Genomic DNA, 20,945 nt, shown 5'->3' with positions numbered 1-20,945 from the left:
GATTTTCACATCGATGTTCATCAGGGATATTGGCCTGAAATTTTCTGTTTTGTTGTGTCTCTGCTAGGTTTTGGTATAAGGATGATTCCAGCCTCATAAAATGAGTCAGGGAGGATTCCCTCTTTTTTCTGTTGTTTGGAATAGTTTCAGAAGGAATAGTACCAGCTCCTCTTTGTACCTCTGGTAGAATTCAGCTGTGAAACTGTATGGTCCTGGGCTTTTATTGGTTGGTAGGCTATTAATTACTGCCTCAATTTCAGAACTTGTCTATTCAGGGATTTGGCTTCTTCCTGGTTTAGTCCTGGGAGGGTGTATGTGTCCAGGAATTTATCCATTTCCTCTAGATTTTCTAGTTTATTTGCATAGAGGTGTTTATAGTATTCTCTGATGGTAGTTTGTATTTCTGTGGGATCGGTGGTGATATCCCCTTTATCGTTTTTATTGCATCTATTTGACTCATCTCTCTTTTCTTCTTTATTAGCCTGGCTAGCAGTCTATCTATTTTGTTGATCTTTTCCAAAAAAACAGCTCCTGAATTCACTGATTTTTTGAAGGGTTTTTCATATCTCTATCTCTTCCAGTTCTGCTCTGATCTTAGTTATTTGTTGTCTTCTGCTTGCTTTTGAATTTGTTTGCTCTTGCTTCTCTAGTTCTTTTAATTGTGATGTTGAAATGTCAATTTTAGATCTTTCCTGGTTTCTCCTGTGGGCATTTAGTTTTATAAATTTTCCTCTACACACTGCTTTAAATGTGTCCCAGAGATTCTGGTATGTTGTGTCTTTGTTCTCATTGGTTTCAAAGAAAATCTTTATTTCTGCCTTAATTTTGTTATTTACCCAGTAGTCATTCAGGAGCAGGTTGTTCAGTTTCCATGTGGTTGTGTGGTTTTGAGTGAGTTTCTTAATCCTGAGTTCTAATTTGATTGCACTGTGGTCTGAGAGACTGTTATGATTTCCATTCTTTTGTACTTGCTGAGGAGTGTTTTACTTCCAATTATGTGGTCAATTTTAGAATAAGTGCAATGTGATGCTGAGAAGAACATACATTCTGTTGATTTGGGGTGGAGAGTTCTGTAGATGTCTGTTAGGTCTGCTTAGTCCAGAGCTGCATTCAAGTCCTGAATATCCTTGTTAATTTTCTGTCTCGTTGATCTGTCTAATATTGACAGTGGGGTGCTAAAGTCTCCCATTATTATTGTGTGGGAATCTAAGTCACTTTGTATCTCTCTAATAACTTGCTTTATGAATCTGGGTGCTCCTGTATTGGGTGCATATATATTTAGGATAGTTAGTTCTTCTTGTTGCATTGATCCCTTTACAATGATATAATGCCCTTCTTTGTCTCCTTTAATCTTTGTTGGTTTAAAGTCTGTTTTATCAGAGGCTAGGATTGCAACCCCTGCTTTTTTTGCTTTCCATTTGCTTGGTAAATATTCTTCCACCCCTTTATTTTAAGCCTATGTATGTGTTTGCATGTGAGATAGGTCTCCTGAATACAGCACACTGATGGGTCTTGACTTTTTATACAATTTTCCAGTCTGTGTCTTTTAATTGGGGCATTTAGCCCATTTACATTTAAGGTTGATATTGTTATGTGTGAATTTGATCCTGTCATTATGATGCTAGTTGGTTATTTTGCCCATTAGTTGATGCAGTTTCTTCATGGTGTCAATGGTCTTTACAATTTGATATGTTTCTTCAGTGGCTGGTCCAGTTTTTTTTTTTTTTTCTCCATATTTAGTGCTTCCTTCAGGAGCTCTTATAAGGCAGGCATGGTGGTGACAAAATCTCTCAGCATTTGCTTGCCTGTAAAGGATTTTATTTCTCCATTGCTTATGAAGCTTAGTTTGGCTGGATATGAAATTCTGGGTTGAAAATTCTTCCTTTAAGAATGTTGAATATTGGCTCCCACTCTCTTTTGGCTTGTAGGGTTTCTGCAGAGAGATCCTCTGTTAGTCTAATGGGCTTCCCTTTGTGGGTAACCTGACCTTTCTCTTTGGCTGCCCTTAACATTTTTTCCTTCATTTCAACTTTGGTGAATCTGACGATTACGTGTCTTGGGTTGCTCTTTTTGGGGAGTATCTTTGCGGTGTTCTCTGTATTTCCTGAATTTGAATGTTGGCCTGCCTTGCTAGATTGGGGAAGTTCTCCTGGATAATATCCTGAAGAGTGTTTTCCAACTTGGTTCCATTCTCCCCATCACTTTCAGGTACACCAATCAAACATATGTTTTGTTTTTTCACATAGTCCCATATTTCTTGGAGGCTTTGTTTGTTCCTTTTCATTATTTTTTCTCTAATCTTGTCTTCACGCTTTATTTCATTGAGCTGATCTTCAATCTCTGATATCCTTTCTTCTGCTTGATCGATTCAGCTATTGATACTTGTGAATGCTTCACAAAGTTCTTGCGCTGTGTTTTTCGGCTCCATCAGGTCATTTATGTTCTTCTCTAAACTGGTTATTCTAATTAGCAATTCTTGTAACCTTTTTTCAAGGTTTTTAGCTTCCTTGCTTTGGGTTAGAATATGCTCCTTTAGCTTGGAGGAGTTTGTTATTACCCACCTTCTGAAGCCTACTTCTGTCAATTCATCAAACTAATTCTCTGTCCAGTTTTGTTTCCTTGTTGGCAAGGAGTTGTGATCCTTCGGAGGAGAAGAGGCATTCTGGTTTTTTGAATTTTCAGCCTTTTTGCACTGTTTTTTCCTCATCTTTGTGGATTTATCTACATTTGGCCTTTAATGTTGGTGACCTTTGGATGGGTTTTTTTGTGTGAATGTCCTTTTTGTTGATGTTGATGCTATTCCTTTCTGTTTGTTAGTTTTCCTTCTTACAGTCAGGTCCCTCTGCTGCAAGTCTGCTGGAGTTTGCTGGAGATCCACTCCAGACCCTGTTTACCTGAGTATCACCAGCAGAGGCTGCAGAACAGCAAAGATTGCTGCCTGTTTCTTCCTCTGCTTTGTCCCAGAGGGGTAACTGCCAGATGCCAGCCAGAGCTCTCCTGTATGAGATGTCTGTCAACCCCTGCTGGGAGGTGTCTCCCAGTCAGGAGGCACCGGGGTCAGGCACCCATTTGAGTAGGCAGTCTGTCCCTTAGCAGAGCTTGAGCGCTGTGCTGGGAGATCTTTTCCTCTCTTCAGAGCCATCAGGCGGGAACTTTTAAGTCTGCTGAAGCTGCGCCCACAGCTGTCCCTTCCCCTAGGTGCTCTGTCCCAGGGAGATGGGAGTTTCATCTATAAGCCCCTGACTGGGGCTGCTGCCTTCTTTCAGACATGCCCTGCCCAGAGAGGAGGAATCTAGAGATGCAGTCTGGCTACAGTGGCTTTGTCAAGACGCAGTGGGCTCCGCACAGTACAAAATTCCCAGTGTCTTTGTTTACACTGTGAAGGGAAAACCACCTACTCAAGCCTTAGTAATGGTGGACGCCCTTCCCTGACCCAAGCTTGAGTGTCCTAGGTCACTTCAGGCTGCTGTGCTGGCAGCGAGAATTTCAAGCCAGTGGATCTTAGCTTGCTGGGCTCCATAGGGGTGGGATCTGCTGAGCTAGACCACTTGGCTCCATGGCTTCAGCCCCCTTTCCAGGGGAGTGAATGGTTCTGTCTTGCTGGTGTTCCAGGTGCCACTGAGGTATGACAAAAGAAACTCCTGCAGCTAGCTCAGTGTCTGCCCAAACGGCTGCCCAGTTTTGTGCTTGAAACCCAGGGCCATGGTGGTGTAGGCACCCAAGGAATCTCCTGGTCTGCGGGTTGCTAAGACCATCAGAAAAGTGTAGTATCTGGGCCAGAGTGCACCGTTCCTCACAGCACAGTCCCTCATGGCTTCCCTTGGCTAGGGGAGTTTCCCCAAATCCTTGAGCTTCCTGGGTGAGGCAATGCCCCACCCGGCTTCTGCTCACCCTCTGTGGGCTGGACCCCTTGTCTAACCAGTCCCAGTGAGATGAGCTGGGTACCTCAGTTGGAAATGCAGAAATCACCTGCCTTCTGCATTGATCTTGCTGGGAGCTGCAGACTGGAGCTGTTCCTAGTTGGCCATCTTGCCAGGCACCGAAAAAAAAATCTTTTTAAAAATGTTGCCTGCATGATGAAAAGGATTTCTTATTTTCATTTGGCTTATTGTGAGGTCACTTGGAGCTAGCAATGGGGCTGGAGAGCTACATTGGGAAGCCTGAATACAGACAGGACAGGAGACTATTTGAACTAGTCTGAGGAACTAACCTGAGCATCCAGGTTGATGTACAATATAGAGTCTAAAGCTCTGGCGTGATTGACAGTTGTTGATACCAGGAGTTGAAACAATGGAGTGGCAGGGTACAGCAGTGACAAGTTTATTCTATGTTGGGCACTTGGGCACCAATTATTTCTAATCTTTCCATAACTAGTAGAATTCTGCCCAGTGGGTTGCAAGTACAGGAGATGGATTCAGTTTCTGAGAATGGATTTGGCAAGAGCCCAGAAGGGTGCAAAGGCCTCTGTTAAAACATCTATGTACCTCATGCATCTTGGAATGGGGATCCAAGACGACACTTTGTTTTTTAAATAGACCAACTTGAGAAACAGAGACATAAGGGTCCTAGAAGCTATTGCATTGTATCCAGATTTGGGTGGATTTTAGATTTAGAAGAAAGACCATCTTTATCAACGGGACTGAAGCTGACGATACATTTTTTGACTCAATTATGTTTTATCAGTAAACTGGAACAGGACCAAGAATGGAGGTGGGGGATCATCAGCAAATGTAGAGGAAAACACATGAGGGCAGTTTTCCCAATTCTCAAGCTACAGTAAATCTTTTTCTGACTCCCTGAAGCCACTTACTATTTTTTTTATGGGATTCATTCCATTGGGCTTTGAATAAAATTTTACAGTTATCTTTTCCTCCACTGAAACATTATAAATGTCTAATGGGCAGGCTCTGGAATTTGTGGAGATATACATAGCACCATGCTTGCCTGTAGGACGTTCTCAGTAAATATTTCTTAAAGTAGATTAAGCCCTTCATAGTATTGTTTACTATATTTCTTCCTACAGGACATGAAGTTGTACAGTCTTATTTATTTTACGAATGGGGCATGTTTTCAGGGATGGAACTAACAGTCTATGTCATGTTTCTTGCAGTCATTTAGTACTCTGGACTTATTTGCCTCTCTCCTAAGGGTGTCACAGTGGCCTGTTGAATTAGAAGAAAAAAGCAGATAAATGCATTCAACATCTTTGCCAGAAAAGGAAATAAAAATAAAACATGTTATTAAGTCCTTAACTCCCGGTGTATCCTCTGTAACTTTCCTCCTCACATACTGGGAACTTTTTGTATTTTAATGATGACCTTTTGTACAGCTCATGACAAATTTCAGATGGTGAAAAGCATTTAAGCAAGGAGACAAAGGATTAAGTAGACTGTAAATATTCCTTGTTGATCAGAGTTGTATGTGCATCTGCTTTTGTTTCCTCTTAATACAACTGCAGATGTGTCATTTAAAACTCATGTAATTAGTAGCAACTCTAAGTAAATCAGCTTTAAACCCTAATGGTTTCAAGGAGAGAGTTAGTTGCATGATTTATAGCTAACATAATCAGCATTTCAAGCATAATACTTTTTAAAATGAAAAGTCAGATCTTTTCCATGCATTTCTTTTTTAAATTGTCTGTCTTCTTATTAGGGTAATTTTATGTTCCCCAACTAAAAACTTGCCTTCATTAGGCAGATTAGCATTCATAGGATGTAGTGATTTGATAGTGCTAATGGCTTCATATCGCACATCTTTTTTTTAAATTTTTTTTTTTTTCTGAGACAGAGTCTTGTGCTGTCACCTAGGCTGGAATGCAATGGTGAGATCTCGGCTCACTGCAACCTCTGCCTCCTGGGTTCTAAATGATTCTTCTGCCTCAGCCTCCGGAGTAGCTGGGATTACAGGTGTGTACCACCACGCCCAGGTAGTTTTGTATTTTTAGTAGAGATGTGGTTTCACCATGTTGGCCAGGCTGGTCTCAGCTCCTGACCTCAGGTAATACACCCACTTCAGCCTCCCGAACTTTTGGGATTACAGGTGTGAGCCACCGCACCTGGCCCTCACATCTTAACATTACATAATCATTTAATTTCTGGGGAAAATTTACCTGTCAATGCTTTTCTTAATATTCTTTTTCTTCCAGAATGTTTTGGCTTCTTAGTGAATACAATAGCTTACGAATTTACATATATAAGGTCTTAGAGAAAATATTTGTACTAACACATCAGGAATTATTACAAGTCAGTAGTTAGTTTGTACATGATATGAATCAGTTTTGTTGTAAGCTTTTAAAAACAAAGCTTGTTATTATATTTAAAATACAATTTCAGTTATTTAAAGAAATATTCTCACCTGTTTTCAAAACTCATAGGAGCAGCTTCATCTGAGTATCCTAAGAATAGAGAAAGATTTTATCCACAAAAGATATTCATCCAAAGAGTCTCCTTGGTAACACAGAACAACTGTTTTGAATAAAGATCTTATAAAACATATAGTACAGACTTTACATCTTAGAGCACAGAGCACCGAGGTCGAGAGGGGTTAGTAATGTATCTCTGGAAACACAGTTTGTTAGGGGTAAGGCAGCCCAGTCTTATTTTTTTTTCTTTTGCTGCTGTTTTAGTTTTGTTTTGCACCTTCACCATTTATTTATCTTTATATATATAAATAAATAGTGAATATACCTGTATGTGTGTGTGTCTTTTCTTTGTTCACTTTTATAAGTATAGATTCATCTGTCTTAATGAAAGGCTTTTCAATACTCCGTCCCATGGTCTGTTTAGTGTAGTTGCTATAGCATTGAATTTCAATTATATTTGTGGACTCATGGACAGTTATGTCAGGAAATCACTCATTTATCAATTTCGTTTGCAGGTTTCATTCTGGAATACTATGAATTCAAAAGCTTATGCTTACATGGGTTTTTTGGAAACAAATTTAACTTTTAAAATTTTATTTATTTCTTTTTGAGACAGAGTCTCAGTCTGCCACTCAGGCTGGAGTGCAGTGGTACAATCACAGTTCATTGCAGCCTCAACTTCCCGGGCTCAGAAGACCCTTTTGCCTCAGCCTCTCGAGCAGCTAGGACTACAGGTGCACACCACCATAAACAGCTAATTATTTTTATTTTTATTTTTATAGAGACAGGGTCTCTCCATGTTTCCCAGGCTGGTCTTGAACTCCTGGCCTCAAGCAATTCTCCAGCCTTGGCCTCCCAAAGTGCTGGGATGACAGGCATGAGCCACTGCACCTGGCCCACTTACATGTTTTTAAATTGGTTGCTGATGACTTTACTTGCAAGGCATAATAATTATATTAAGGATATATATATATATATATATAACCACTTCCTCAAACAAATACTATAGGCATCCCTGACCCATCTTGCATCTGTATAAGCTGAAGAAGTCAGATCCCAACCTCTTTTCTTCCTCACTACTCTAATCCTTACCACTATCAACCTCTAGAATCTCTTCCTAGTGCCCATATTTTGTAACACTTTCTGCCCATTAAGAGACTTGAGGTCTTAACTATAAAGATTAAGTGGGTCTTTGTGGTTTGCGCTAAGAGCTAAGAACTATTATAAATAATTTAATGTGTGAACATTTGTTTGAATTAGTGACTGCTCTGGGAAACCCGTAGTCAAATTCTTCACTATATCTCCTAGTAACATTCAAAATATAGGAAACAAATGGGATTAGTAAATTTGCGTATTATATGTAAAGCAAGTGCTCTGTGTACATTTCCCAGAAGACAATATCTAGATGACTCACAAAATGGAACATAGAGTGTTGGCTAAATTACCATGAGAATTTTCCCTTCCAGAAATTATGCTTGCTTGCGAATTTAATATCGTCAATAGAGAATAGAGACCTGTTTCTAGAATCTACAAAAAACCTTCAAAGGGTGCATGCTGTGTACTGAACAGAGTCTGGGCACTGGGAATGCTGTGGTGAACAGATTCCCTGACATCCAGAGCACACATTATCATAGGCAAAGATAGACAGTAAGTACATACGCAAAGACAGTAAGTACATAGGCAAAGGCAGACAGTAAGTACAGAGACTAAGTGTCATGTAAAAGATAAAATAGGTTAACATGAGAGAATGACTGGAGTCTATTTCAGGTAGGAAAGACTTCTCTGAGAAGAAAACACTTGAGTTGAGACTTGAACCAAAACATGGAAGCAACCAAAGAATGTTCCTGGCAGATAATCTGCAAGCGTTAAATCTCTGATGCAGGAATTAGCTGTGTTTGTTCGAAAGACAAAAAGGAAGCCAGTATGGCAGGCACCTTCTGCGATGATGGAGAGAAAAGGAATGAGGTTGGTGAGGAACACAACCAACTCACAGGCAATGGCCAATCATTTCATCTGATTACAACTGAAAGCCATTGAAAGTTTAAGCAGGAGGTGACATATTCTGGTGTATGCTTTTACATACATCACTTGGATTCTGTATGTTGAACTAAATGTAAGGGACAAAAATAGATGAAAGGAATTAAATTGTGATGCTGTTACAGCAGTTCAGTGAAAGATGAAAATAGCCTGTGCAAGGATCATGTTAGTGGAGACAATGGCAAATGAAGGGGCTTGTTGACAGACCACATAGAGTGGGGGAAAAAGAATGAGATGAAGGATTACTATTAACTATTTGATCTAATCCACTGGATGGGTGATAGCTCCATTTAATGTAATGAAGAAGATCTAGGACAGAAGAAGTCAGTTTCAGTTTAGGGGGAGGAAGTTTTTTTTTTTTTTTAATGGAGTTTCGCCCTTGTTGCCCAGGCTGGAGTGCAGCGACATGATCTTGGCTCACTGCAACCTCTGCCTCCCGGGTTCAAGCAATTCTCCTGCCTCAGCCTCCTAAGTAGCTGGGATTACAGGTGTGCACCACCACACCTGGCTAATTTTGTATTTTCAGTAGAGACAGGGTTTCTCCATGTTGGTCAGGTTGGTCTCGAACTCCCAACCTCAGGTGATCCACTCCCCTCGGCCTCCCAAAGTGCTGGGATGACAGGTGTGAGCCACAGCACTCAGCAGGGGGAGGCAGTTGAAATAAGTAATTTAATCTTGGCCATGCTAGGTTGGAGTTTCCTACTGGACTTCCAAAGGAAGATGCTGATGAGGTAGTTGGATGTATAAACCTGAAATGTGGGAGAATATTCTGGGTGAAAGACATTAGTTCAAGAGTCATCTGTGTAAGCACAGCATTTAAAGTCATTAAAAGGGAGGAGGAAGGAAGCTTACATAGAGAATAAAGGATAATAGAAAAAAAATTCCTGGGAATCACACTATTTAGAAGTTTGATAGGAGAGAAGTACGGAAAAAAGACTAAGAAAGAACAGCCAGTGTTGTAGACAGAAAATCAAAAGACTGGATTTTTATGAACCTGGAGAAGAAAATATTTCTGGCATCTAGGAAAACTCAACCAGTCAACTAGCTTCAAAGTTTAAGTTTTTTAAGGATAGAAAATTGGCCATTGACTTTGGCAAGATATAAATCACAGGTAGCCTGGAAGGAGGTATTACAGCGGGGTGGTGAGAATGGGAACTTGCTTGGAGAGAGTTAATGGAAGGTAGAAAGTGTAATTAGCAACTCTGGTAATTTTCTTTGAAAATGTTTCCTTGAAGGTGAGGTCTATACCTTATAATGGTGGTACTTGGAGGGACACCTAAATATCTTTTAATTAGATGGTCTAAGACATGTTTAGTATATGGACGGAACGACCTGGTAGGAAGGTAAGAGGTATTGGTTGCAGAAGAGAAATGCTCTAGGGAACTTCTTCCACAATACAAGAAGGGGCAACATCTGAAGACCAATGGAGGGACAAAAGCAAGGCTATTTTTACTATTGTAAGAAAGAATCCCAAATGTTTGGATCCCAGTGCAATTCAGATTGTGGAATCAATGGCCAGAAGATAGTGTGGCTTCCTTCTGCTTGTATCCATATTCTCCGTAAAAGGTAAAGTTAATTAGTTGAGGGATGAGGGACTAAGTTCTAGAGATTCAAGGAGGAAAATATGAGATTATTTTCTTATTAAAAGGGAAAGTGAATTTACTTAGTAAAGTGAGATCTTATTTCCCAGTGTTGATAAGTTAATAAGATTATAAGGTTGTCACTCCTAACAATTTCTGCCCCTGGTGAGGTAATTAAGGCATTAGAAAAACTCCCACTTTTAAGCAGGTTCCAGATGTGCCTCCATAATTTCATGGTTATGAACTTCTTGTCTGCTCCCCAAGACCAAACAAATCATTCCAGTTCAGATGGATTCTAGATTTCTCAGAGTTTTAAAATAATGCTATTTTTAGAGAAGACTAAAAAGGGTTGTCAATAATATCTAAACTTTTCCTAGCATTCCCCGGATAGTGAATAGAGGCGACAGTAGACTGTGTGGATGTTGGTTTCCTGGAACTTTTTTCTTGTTCTGATTTTAAGAATTTAAATAAGCCTGCTTTATAAATATGAGTAACTTCTGATGTGTCAATGTTCTAAATCAGTGAGCATTGTGTAAACTGATTAAAGATGATAGAATAAAGACACTGAAGGCCAGAGTGCTGTCTAAAGAAGTCTCACCTGGGTCAACTTCTAAAGAAATCTTAGAGATATTCCCAAAGATGGACACAAAACTCCAAGGAAAATAAGCACCAAAATGATTGCTGAGAAGCACTATTCCAAAGTGCTTATGAATAAACCACAGAAATAAGATCTAGGCTGTTTGATATAACAAATATATTTTCTGGACTTTGTCACTCACAGCATCTCACAGAACCAACAGAATCTCCTTACATATATGCTAAACCAGGGATCTCTTCATGAGTTGAAGAATCAGTAGCACTGGGTCTACTCCTGATTGTCCCTAGGAAAATATAACCATGCATATGACTACAGCAAGAAGGCAGTGACTAGAGTTAATATTCTACCATTCATGTTTTAGAAACATTAAAAAAAAAAGTCAACTCAATTTTTAAAATCTGACCTTGACATTGGGTATTATTTATTTCCACCCTTTATAATAATCTCCTAAGTTAATATGTTCTTATTTCAAAATAACTTACTTGCAATTGAACTTTCGGGAGACAACTTATTCCTAAGTCTAGGTTTGCCTTTAATATAAATAAAATGCATTCCCCTCTAAAACTCTTATTTGTTTAAAACCCTAGTCTTGGTAATAAATACTGTGTGCACTTTACATGAAGTGTAGGCTCTGACCCACATTAAGCAGTATATATGCTCCCTGGTCTTTATAAAGAAATATCTATGAAATTACTTACAATGAGACTTTCTGAACTCAAGACAGTACGATGTATAGGGCCATTTTCACTGAACTCTTGACACTGGCCGTAAATGCATTAGTATCTCCATTTACTTCATAAAACTATCATTTACATTCATAGTATGCTTTTAGAAGATATTTTTTATAATAAATGGGCTTCTTCTCTGCTAGCTTTAAGCCAGGTATACCTACATGAAGCTTCTATACATACTGCTCTTTCACCCCTTCTGTAAGTATGGGGAAAAGTAAAGTTTGAACCTACAACCGATGCCAAATGCAGTGGCTACTTGTGAAGGTGAATTAGACTTACAAATGCATATATCTCCCTTTAAATTGCAAAGCCACACAGCCAGGAAGAGTGACATTTGATTCAGCTTAGTCTTTGAGGACAGAATATAATGGGAGACTGATACATAAAGCAATAACACTGAGAGGCCAAAGTGAAGGCACTGCAGGCAGGGAGGAAAGAAAGAACATTTCTGTGAAATAGTGTCTCAAATGTGGCCTCTTCTGGAGACTCTTTTCCTGCTCTTTGAACCACTTATTTGACTTGTCATACAGCTTCATTTTTATAATGCTATTTACAGCATATTTGGCATTTTGCTGTCATGATCTCTTCACCTATCTTTCTCTTCTACAAAACCATAAGATCCTCCAAGTTTATAACTATGTCCCACTCATCTTTGGGTTACCAGGACCTCAAGTAGGAATATATGTGGAATGAGTAAATTTAGAAAATGCCACTTCACACAAAGCAATATTTTTGAGAAAAATAATAGCATGTGGACTGGAGATATCAACCATCCAGGAGTCAAAGAAATTCAGACCTGCACAGAGTATATCATCCACAGTTACAAAACAATAGACATCTTCAAAAAGTTTAGGGGTTCTCCCTGGGCTTGGGATTTATCCTTCTCTCAAGGGGACATGATGAAGGTCATGAGTGTTACTGGTCTCCACTTCAGAGAGCAAGACTATGTAGCTTTAAATACTTTTTAACTTTTGTGACAATGAAGCTCTATCGTTCTCATCATATAGTGAGGTCCATAAGGCCTATGACTTCATTTCTAGCTTCCTACACACTCTGTCATATAAAGCCTTCTAGTAAGCCAGAAAAAAACACTTGTTTCTTGCAAGATTATCATGGGCTTTTTGATGAAACTTTTATATATGCTGTAAACTGTGCCTAGAAAACCACCCCACTGTGGCCATTTCATTTCACCTAGTTAATTCCTAGTAGTCCTTCATGAATGGGTCAGTTCAAATCTCCTCCTCTATGATATATTCTGTGACTTTCTAGTCAGTTTAAAATGCCTCTTGTCTGATTTCTAAGCGTATTCTCAATGTATTTTTAAAAATTATTATTCAGAAGGAGCACAGATTTCTATTTAGAATCTTAGTTTTGGAGACACACATCTGGATTCAAATTCTAATTCTGCCACCTTAAAGCTCTGTGACCGTCATAAAGGTGCCTCTTATATCTATTATCTTCCTATCAAATTAAGATGGTAATACCTACTTCTTTGGGATAATATTAAGATAAAGTCAGATTATGCATATCAAACAATTAAATGTGGATAAATTTTTGGTACATTAGGATTCAGGATTTTATTATATTATTACACCTGTTGCTTTTGTTTTTATTTTGATAGGATGTATCACACCTTATTAAAATTTTGACTTATTTAATGTCTTCTACATTGAACTTGAGGGTAGGGATAATGTCTTGTTTCATTTTATATCCCAGTATTGGCTCAGGACAGTTACTCAGCAAGTGTCTGCTGGTTTAATGAAGGCATTAGAATAATAGTACTAAGCATGCATTTAGCCTTCTTCTTCTCTTTTCTTAATTTATATTTTTATACCTTTTCTGACAAAAAATTTATTCACCATCTCCTCAATGAATAACAAAGGAGGAGGAGAGAAAACACACTCATACATTCAAGTAATTTACAATTCACTAGGGAAAGAATAAGAAACTGACATAATTAGCTCTCAGTAAAAAATCATCATTTTACATAGGTGGAGAGAAAGAACTCTCTCTACCATAATTGTTTTAGGAAAGAAAGGCATTTCCTTAATAAGTTGATCTTTCAGATAGAACGCCCATAAAAGAATAAAAAGCCAACTTTTCAGTTACAACTATTCAATTAATTTTGTCTCTACAAAGACGGTTTTATGCTAATGATTTTGTGTACATGTGTGTGTGTCTGTCTGTCTGTCTGTCTGCCTATCAATGGTTTCTTTAAAAATATTTTACTTATCTTTTTTGGGAAGTGCAAAACATGAGATAGTTAAACACGTTTAGGTTCAGAATGTACTATTTTGAATAATAAAGTGATAAAATGTTCTCATCTGCAGTTTTTTCTTCTATTATTTCAATTTTAAGTTGATAAACATCAAGTCACCAGGCAAGATAAATCATTTAAATTATTTGGAAATGGGAACCTTCTTGTAATGACATAGCTTTACCATAAATGCAAGAATTAAAATGAGCTGTGGTTATGGATGCTGATAATTCAGTGGGGGGTGGGGGAAACCAGTGAGCAGGAGGTCCTAACTTCTCATGTCTCTACTGGGACAAAAAGTTCTCTGAGGAATCAGTGCCCTGGTTGTAGGCTGGGGCTTTTTTGGCTTGCCTCTTGCTAATTTTGATGATGTTTTATGACTTAATCAACTTGTTAGCTTTTCCCTAAATTCGTAGCTTAATGACAGAGTTACAGTCATGTCTGCATTCTCAGCCACATCTGCCTTGAGTTCAGACTCTAGGACATCGAGAATATCCTGGCTTGGGACCAAGGATGAAGGTTAGGAAGGTGGGTAATTGGTGTCCTTACTTCAGTTTTTTTTTCCTCGTTCTAAAACTCTCCTAATAAATATGTTCAGGATTTAAGAACATAGAAGCTATTAAGGATTCAATTTGCTGATGTGGAAGGATTGGATGAGGTATTTTGCTGCCTAATTTCTCTAGCTCACTGGAAAACTCTATGGAATAGCTTATCATATTAGTATCTTCTTTCTCATGCTTTTTCAACAAGATGTTTTTCATAATAGTTTGTCTTCTGAAACTACGAGACATATCATGGCACAGCAACTTTTGAAAAAATATTACAATCAAAGGTACTGTTCTCATTTTTCTTTCCTAGAAATAACAAGGTCTGAGGCATGGAAGTATCTGTGTTTTATGGCATGTGGTTAGTAAAGTTTCAAACTACATGCTGCAAAACAGACACTCCAGCTCTCAAACAACCAATTTACAAAAAGTCATTGGCCCTTCTTCAAATTTCTAGACAGGATGTCAAGGGCCACAGTCACAGGCCTACCTTAGATAATTATTGATAGCAACAGAGTTGGAAACAAGGGAATCACGAAGTAGCACAATAAATAGAGCATTTTTAGACTGGCATTAACATTGGGGCCAACAAACAGTGTTTTCCTTAGTTTGTCTTCTTTGTAGAATGTAGACCGTTAGATCACTTAAGGCATAAAAGATGGTTTGAACTGAGAAGGCATAACCTAAACAGTCAATCATCTAGCATTTCACAAATTACGCCCAAGCACTCCAATTCAGTGTGTTAGTCTTAAAACCTTCAGTTTATATACTCCAGACTAATCTCTTTCTCTCTCTCACCATCTCTACTACCACTGTCTGAACTCACTGATTGTCTCTTACTGGCTCTTGCCTCGATTACTGAAGCAGCCTTCTAACTGGTTTTGTCCCTCTAAAATCTGCTACCACATAGCCACCAAGGTGATTTATCTAAAATTCAATTATGCTAGGCCACTTCACTACCTCAAAGCATCCTAAAGGTTCTCCAGGATTTGCTGGGTAAAGTCCAAGGTCCTTATCTAGTTTCCCAACATCCAGGCCACACCTTTCCTTGGAGGGAATAAGTGTCCTTATAAAGATCCCATATATATAGGTTTTCAGTTTTCTGTGTTGAAAGATAAACATATTTTTAAATTTTAATAGCTTTTACCAGATTATTTCCCCCAATACTAAAAATAGCATAAAACATTTGATGCTATTGATATCACATAAGTAGTAAAGTAAAAATTGTTTGGACTTCATAGTAAACCTTGTTTTTCATATATCACCTGTGTTCTCAGTCCTATCTCTCATATATAAAAAGGGGCTATAATATTACCACTTTATTAGGGTATTGTGATGAATACAAGAAAGCAAGAACAGGATTTTTTATGTATTAAGTACTAAATAAGTTTAGCTACTTAATTGTTAATATATATGGATCATAGCTGGGCGCAGTGGCTCACGCCTGCAATCCCAGCACTTTGGGAGGCCAAGGTGGGTGGATGACTTGAGGTCAGGAGATCAAGACCAGCCTGGCCAACATGGTAAAAACCCGCTCTACTAAAAATACAATAATTAGCTGGGCATAGTGGGGCATGCCTGTAATCCCATCTACTTGGGAGGCTGAGGCAGGAGAATCGCTTGAAACCGGGAGGTGGAAGTTGCAATGAGCTGAAATCGTGCCACTGCACTCCAGCCTGGGGGACAAGAGCGAAACTGTCTCAAAAAAAAAAAAAAAAAGAAAGAAATATATCTATATATATGTATATGGATCATTAATGGTGATTTCTCTCCTTCATATTTGTCAATGTTTACAAGTTTCCATGTTGAACATAATATCGCTTTACAATCAGAAAGAAAAAGACCAAAATATTTTTTAAAGGTAAATAAATAAGTTAGAACTTTAAAGTCACCAATAGATAAAATCCCCTTAGTCATGTTGTACTATTAGAAAACTCAATAGCTTGCAAAGCTTCCTTGTGATATCATCTCTATTTTCTTTAATGTTATTGGTATTTTTTTCTCTCATTAAAAATACGTATGTTATTTTGAAATTCCCCGCCATCAATTGAAATAATAATTTTTGCTAGATCTTAATGGCAAATAGCACATCATACTGATATTTGTATTCCAAGTAACAAGTGCAGTGCTTAACTTACAGAAAAGCCTTGAAATATATCTGTAACTGAATGGATGGACTCATTTTCTGACCATAGTCTCACTTTAGAGTAAGCAAGCATGAGCGGAATATGACATAAGCTGATGAGATAGAGCATTTAATTTTCTTGTTGTCCTTTCTTGTTGAGTTTAAAGGCTACAAGACTAAGAAATCTTTTTCTTATAAGAGTAAGGAATTACAAAAGTAAGAAAATTTATCTAACATACAGATTATTTCCTTAAGTATAGTCTAAATACTTATTGAGCATTATTTATAAAAGTTAAGTACAAATGATTCTTGCTTTTCACATTAATATTGTTCTTACTTCTGGTTTCAATATGGTGCTGCAGAAGCAAGCTGGCTTCACTCCCCCCAGAGGAAGTGAGAAACAAATATACAGGTGATCGAGATGATCACCAGCAATATCCCAGAACTTAAATATGAGAATGAGACAGTTCCAAAGGCAACAGAGAAGTGAGAAAACTCAGAGTGGGACATAGTAGTTGTGACCTACAAAGTTGCTGTCAACACTGAATCAGTGAATACTGAGTCAATGTTCCAAGGGGAAATACAAGGTTAGGATCCTGCGACCTTTTGATCAAAACATCTTCATCAACTGATGAACACATAACCTTGTTTTATATGTGTTTAAAAATGCATTATTTAATATACATTTCTTATAAATAACTAATTATATAAGGATTTTGTTGTAATAAAAACTAGCAGAGAAGGGTCTACCATTTGCCTGATGCTGGATAATGTGACTGGAAATTTCTTTGGCTTTCAGCTTTGCAATAATACTATCAAGTACACTTAAAAAATCAATTCTTATCTCATGAAACTACAAATTGAGCCACATTTCCAAATCTTCCCTAGCTCCCTCATACACCATACACGTTACTGTAGCACTTGCTGGGGTAGTTTCATGTACAGATTAGCAAATTTCCTCTTTCTTTTTCTGGATGTATGTATTGTTGATTCACCAACATTAAACTTAGGGACAATCATATTCTAACACATGCCTGAACGAAATTTATCTAAACCATGGATTTTTCTCTCATTAAGCCCAGCACAGCCTTCTTTGTGCTTAGGAATATAAGACAGCATTTTTGCACTCTGCTTGGAGGCCATTTGAAACAGCAAAATCATCAGCAAACAGCACAAAAATGCAAAAATGTGGTACTAAATAAACTACATAAAGAACACTTAAGGCATGAGAGCTGAAAAAACCAGAGCAGCACCTTGTTGGGCCTCAGCTGGGTCACTGCTCTGTGCATGCTTAATTCTGTGAATGACCACGAAAGCATAGAGTATTGATTGAAATTACAGATAAATTTTAAAGAATAGGTGAATTTGGAAACATGGAATCTATAAATAATAAAGATTAACTGTCCAATATTTCTTGATTTACAGAAATAATAATAACTATAGCAATGAAAATAATATGTCACTGACTCATGGACAATATTACTGTTTGGATATCAACGAGTGTACATTTGGATATGGTAAAGGTAGTATTGAAGATAGTACCTTTAGTGAAATAGATGGATGGTTGAATAAATGACATTGGCATGTGTGTAGCCAGCTGGAGCAAAAACAAATTTGAATTCTAACATCATACCTTATATAAAAACAAATTAGGTTGGAAGAGATGTTTAATTTAATGAAGAAACCATAAAATATGAGAAAAAATTTGGAAATATTTTTGAACCTTAGAATGGGAAGTTATTTCTAAATATGACTCAACACTCTACAACTATTAAATACATTAATAAATTCACAAAAAGATAAAACTTAATGAATTAAAATAAGCTAACAGGAAAAGACAAATTGATAAAAAAATTTTATACTTATATCATAAAAGGCCTAATTTCTATATAAAAGCTTTTATAAATCAGTAAGAAAGAAATCGGTAACAACTTTTAAGACTTTATTTATTTTTAAAGCAGTTTTAGATTCACAGCAAAGTTAGAAGGAAGGTACAGAGATTTCTCACATACCTCCTGCCTCTACACATGCATAGCCTCCTCCATTACCAACATGTTCTACCAGAGTGGTACATTTGTTTTAATTGATGAACCTACATTGACACATCAGAGTCACCCAATTTCCAGAGTTTACATTAGGGTTCACTCTTGATGTTGTAAATGTATAATGACAGATACCCATCATTATAGTATCATGCAGAATATTTTCACTGCCCTAAAAATCTTCTGTGTTCTGCCTAGTCAACCCTCCCAATACCCCAACCCTCAGCAACCATATATCTTTTTACTATCTCCATAGTTTTGCCTTTTCCATTATGTCATATAGCTGGAATCATATCGTATGTAGCCTTTCCAGATTGGCTTCTTTTACTTGGTAAAATGTATCTGAGATTCCTCCATGTCTTTTCATGGCTCAGTAGTTCATATCTTTTTAGCACCGAATAATATTCCATTGTTTGGATGTACCGTAGTTTATCCATTTACCTACTGAAGAGCATCTTGGGTTTTTCCAAGGTTAGGTAACTATGAAAAAAGCTGCTATCACAGCTGCAAATTCTTGTGTGAGTGTAAGTTTTCTACTCCTTTGGGCAAATACCAAGAGCTGAATCATATGTTAAGAGTATGTGTAGTTTTTAAAGAGACCACTAAACTGTCTTCCAAAGTGGCTGTACCATTTGCACTCCTCTAGCAATGAATGAGAGTTCCTGTTGCCCCACATCCTTACCAGCATTTGGTGTTGTCAGTGTTCTGCCATAGAACATACAACACCAAGAGTGAGCCCTAATGTAAACTAGGGACTTCGGGTGATTATGATTTGCCAATGTATGTTCGTCAATTTTAGCAAATGTTCCACTCTGTTGGGAAACGTTGATAATGGGGGAAACCAATTGGGCAAGGGGTATATGGGAAATCTCTAAACTTTCCATTCAATATTGATGTGAACCTAAAACTTCTCTAAAAATAAAATGGATTATTTGGATTGATTTGGACAAGGGATTCAGGAATTTGGATATATTAAATGTGTATAAATATTAGAAATCCAGATGGAGGTGTAGATAATTGACAAAACATTCTGAAGTTTAGGAGAGTGGTCAGGGTTGAACATAAAAATTTTGGAATCATTGAGTTTACATGGTATTTCAAGCATCAACTAGATGGAACCAATAAAGAAGTATAAAGGAAAAGAGAAGATGATCAACAACTGAGCCGTGGAGAGTGACAATAGCAAAACCTTAGGGAGAAGAAGAAGAACCAGCAAAGAGTAAGACATAACAACCAGCGAGTCATGACGAATGTAAGTAGAGTTTGTGTGTATGAAGTCAACTGAAAAGCGTGTTCCTAGGATGGTGGACTAATCTGTATCAAATGCTGCTTACAGTTCAAATAAGACATGAGTGAGAATTAGGTACTATATTTAATAATGTGGGGGGTCACTGGTGATCTTGACATGAACAGTCTTTGTGGAGTATCGGAGCAAAAGCCTGATTGGGGTAAGTTGAGAAAAACAGAAAGAATGTGAGAAGTGTGTGTGTGTGTGTGTGTGTGTGTGAAGGAGAGAGACAAATGGGTAGCTGGAGGATGAAGTGTTATCAAGAGAAGGTTTTTAAAATTAGGAATTATAAAAGCATGTTAGTATAGTGATAGAAATGATCCAGTATGGAGGGAAATATTTATAACAATGAGAGAGAGGAGAGATTTACAAATGTAGTGTCCTTGAGAGGTAAAGAGGAAGGCTTTGCCCTAGTTAGAAGGATGGATATTCATTCATAGGCATAGAAAAGAAGGTAGAGTAGATGAATGCAGATGTAGGTAAGGGATGGATGTGGGAACATGCAGAAATTCTTGTCTGAGCCCCCTTTATTTTCTCAGAGAATTATCAAGCAAGGTTATAACCTAAAAGTAAGTGTGGGTAAGTAGAGAAGTATGAGGATAAAAGAGAAGGTATAATGTAGAGGTAAAGGAGAAGGAAAGAGTGATGGCCTAATTCCAGGCAACACTAATGTCTCATTTGAGGTTACTGATCATAAATTTTAAATAAGACCTGTCAACATGGTGTTGAATTTTTTTCTAGTCACTTTTAACTGCACTGACAGAGGTACAGAGTAAGCAAAAAGTAAGATTTAACAAATGCTAGAGTTTTGTCAAGGGCATATACTATTAATTGAGGGAGGGTCATAACGGTTGAGGATGTATGAAAACAATAATATATAATGATGAATTGAAGAATTTAAACAAGGAAATATGGGAGTGGGGACATGATTGGAGATAAGGGGCTGTGCAAAAATGTTAGAATTGATGGATTCTAGGTTGTAGTGGGACCAAGTATTATTGGAATGAGAGTACTATATGAAATAAGCTGAGAAGTAGGAGCTGGATAATGAAAGTGAGGTTATATGAGGTTTGCAGTTACAGAAAATGACAAGGTCTATACTGAAAGCATGACCATATGATTGCCTGAAGGTGAGTGGAGGTCACAGTCATCTGGAGGACAGAGGTCAAGGGACTGAGAGACCACTGCATTGAGGGGGATTATAAAGATGATTATTGTAGATATTGAAATTACCAGAAAATGTAGCAGATATATTCTCAAAGGCACTGTCAACGAATCACAGCTAAAATATTTCAAGAAAGGAAGAAATGACTTCATGGCCAAAGAACACCACAATTAGTAGAAATAGTGGGAGAATCCATTGATAACACAACTTGCAAAT

Source organism: Pongo pygmaeus, chromosome 3 (genome assembly GCF_028885625.2).
Source record: "Pongo pygmaeus isolate AG05252 chromosome 3, NHGRI_mPonPyg2-v2.0_pri, whole genome shotgun sequence".
Lineage (NCBI taxonomy): Eukaryota > Metazoa > Chordata > Mammalia > Primates > Hominidae > Pongo > Pongo pygmaeus.
This window is presented reverse-complemented; position numbering follows the sequence as displayed.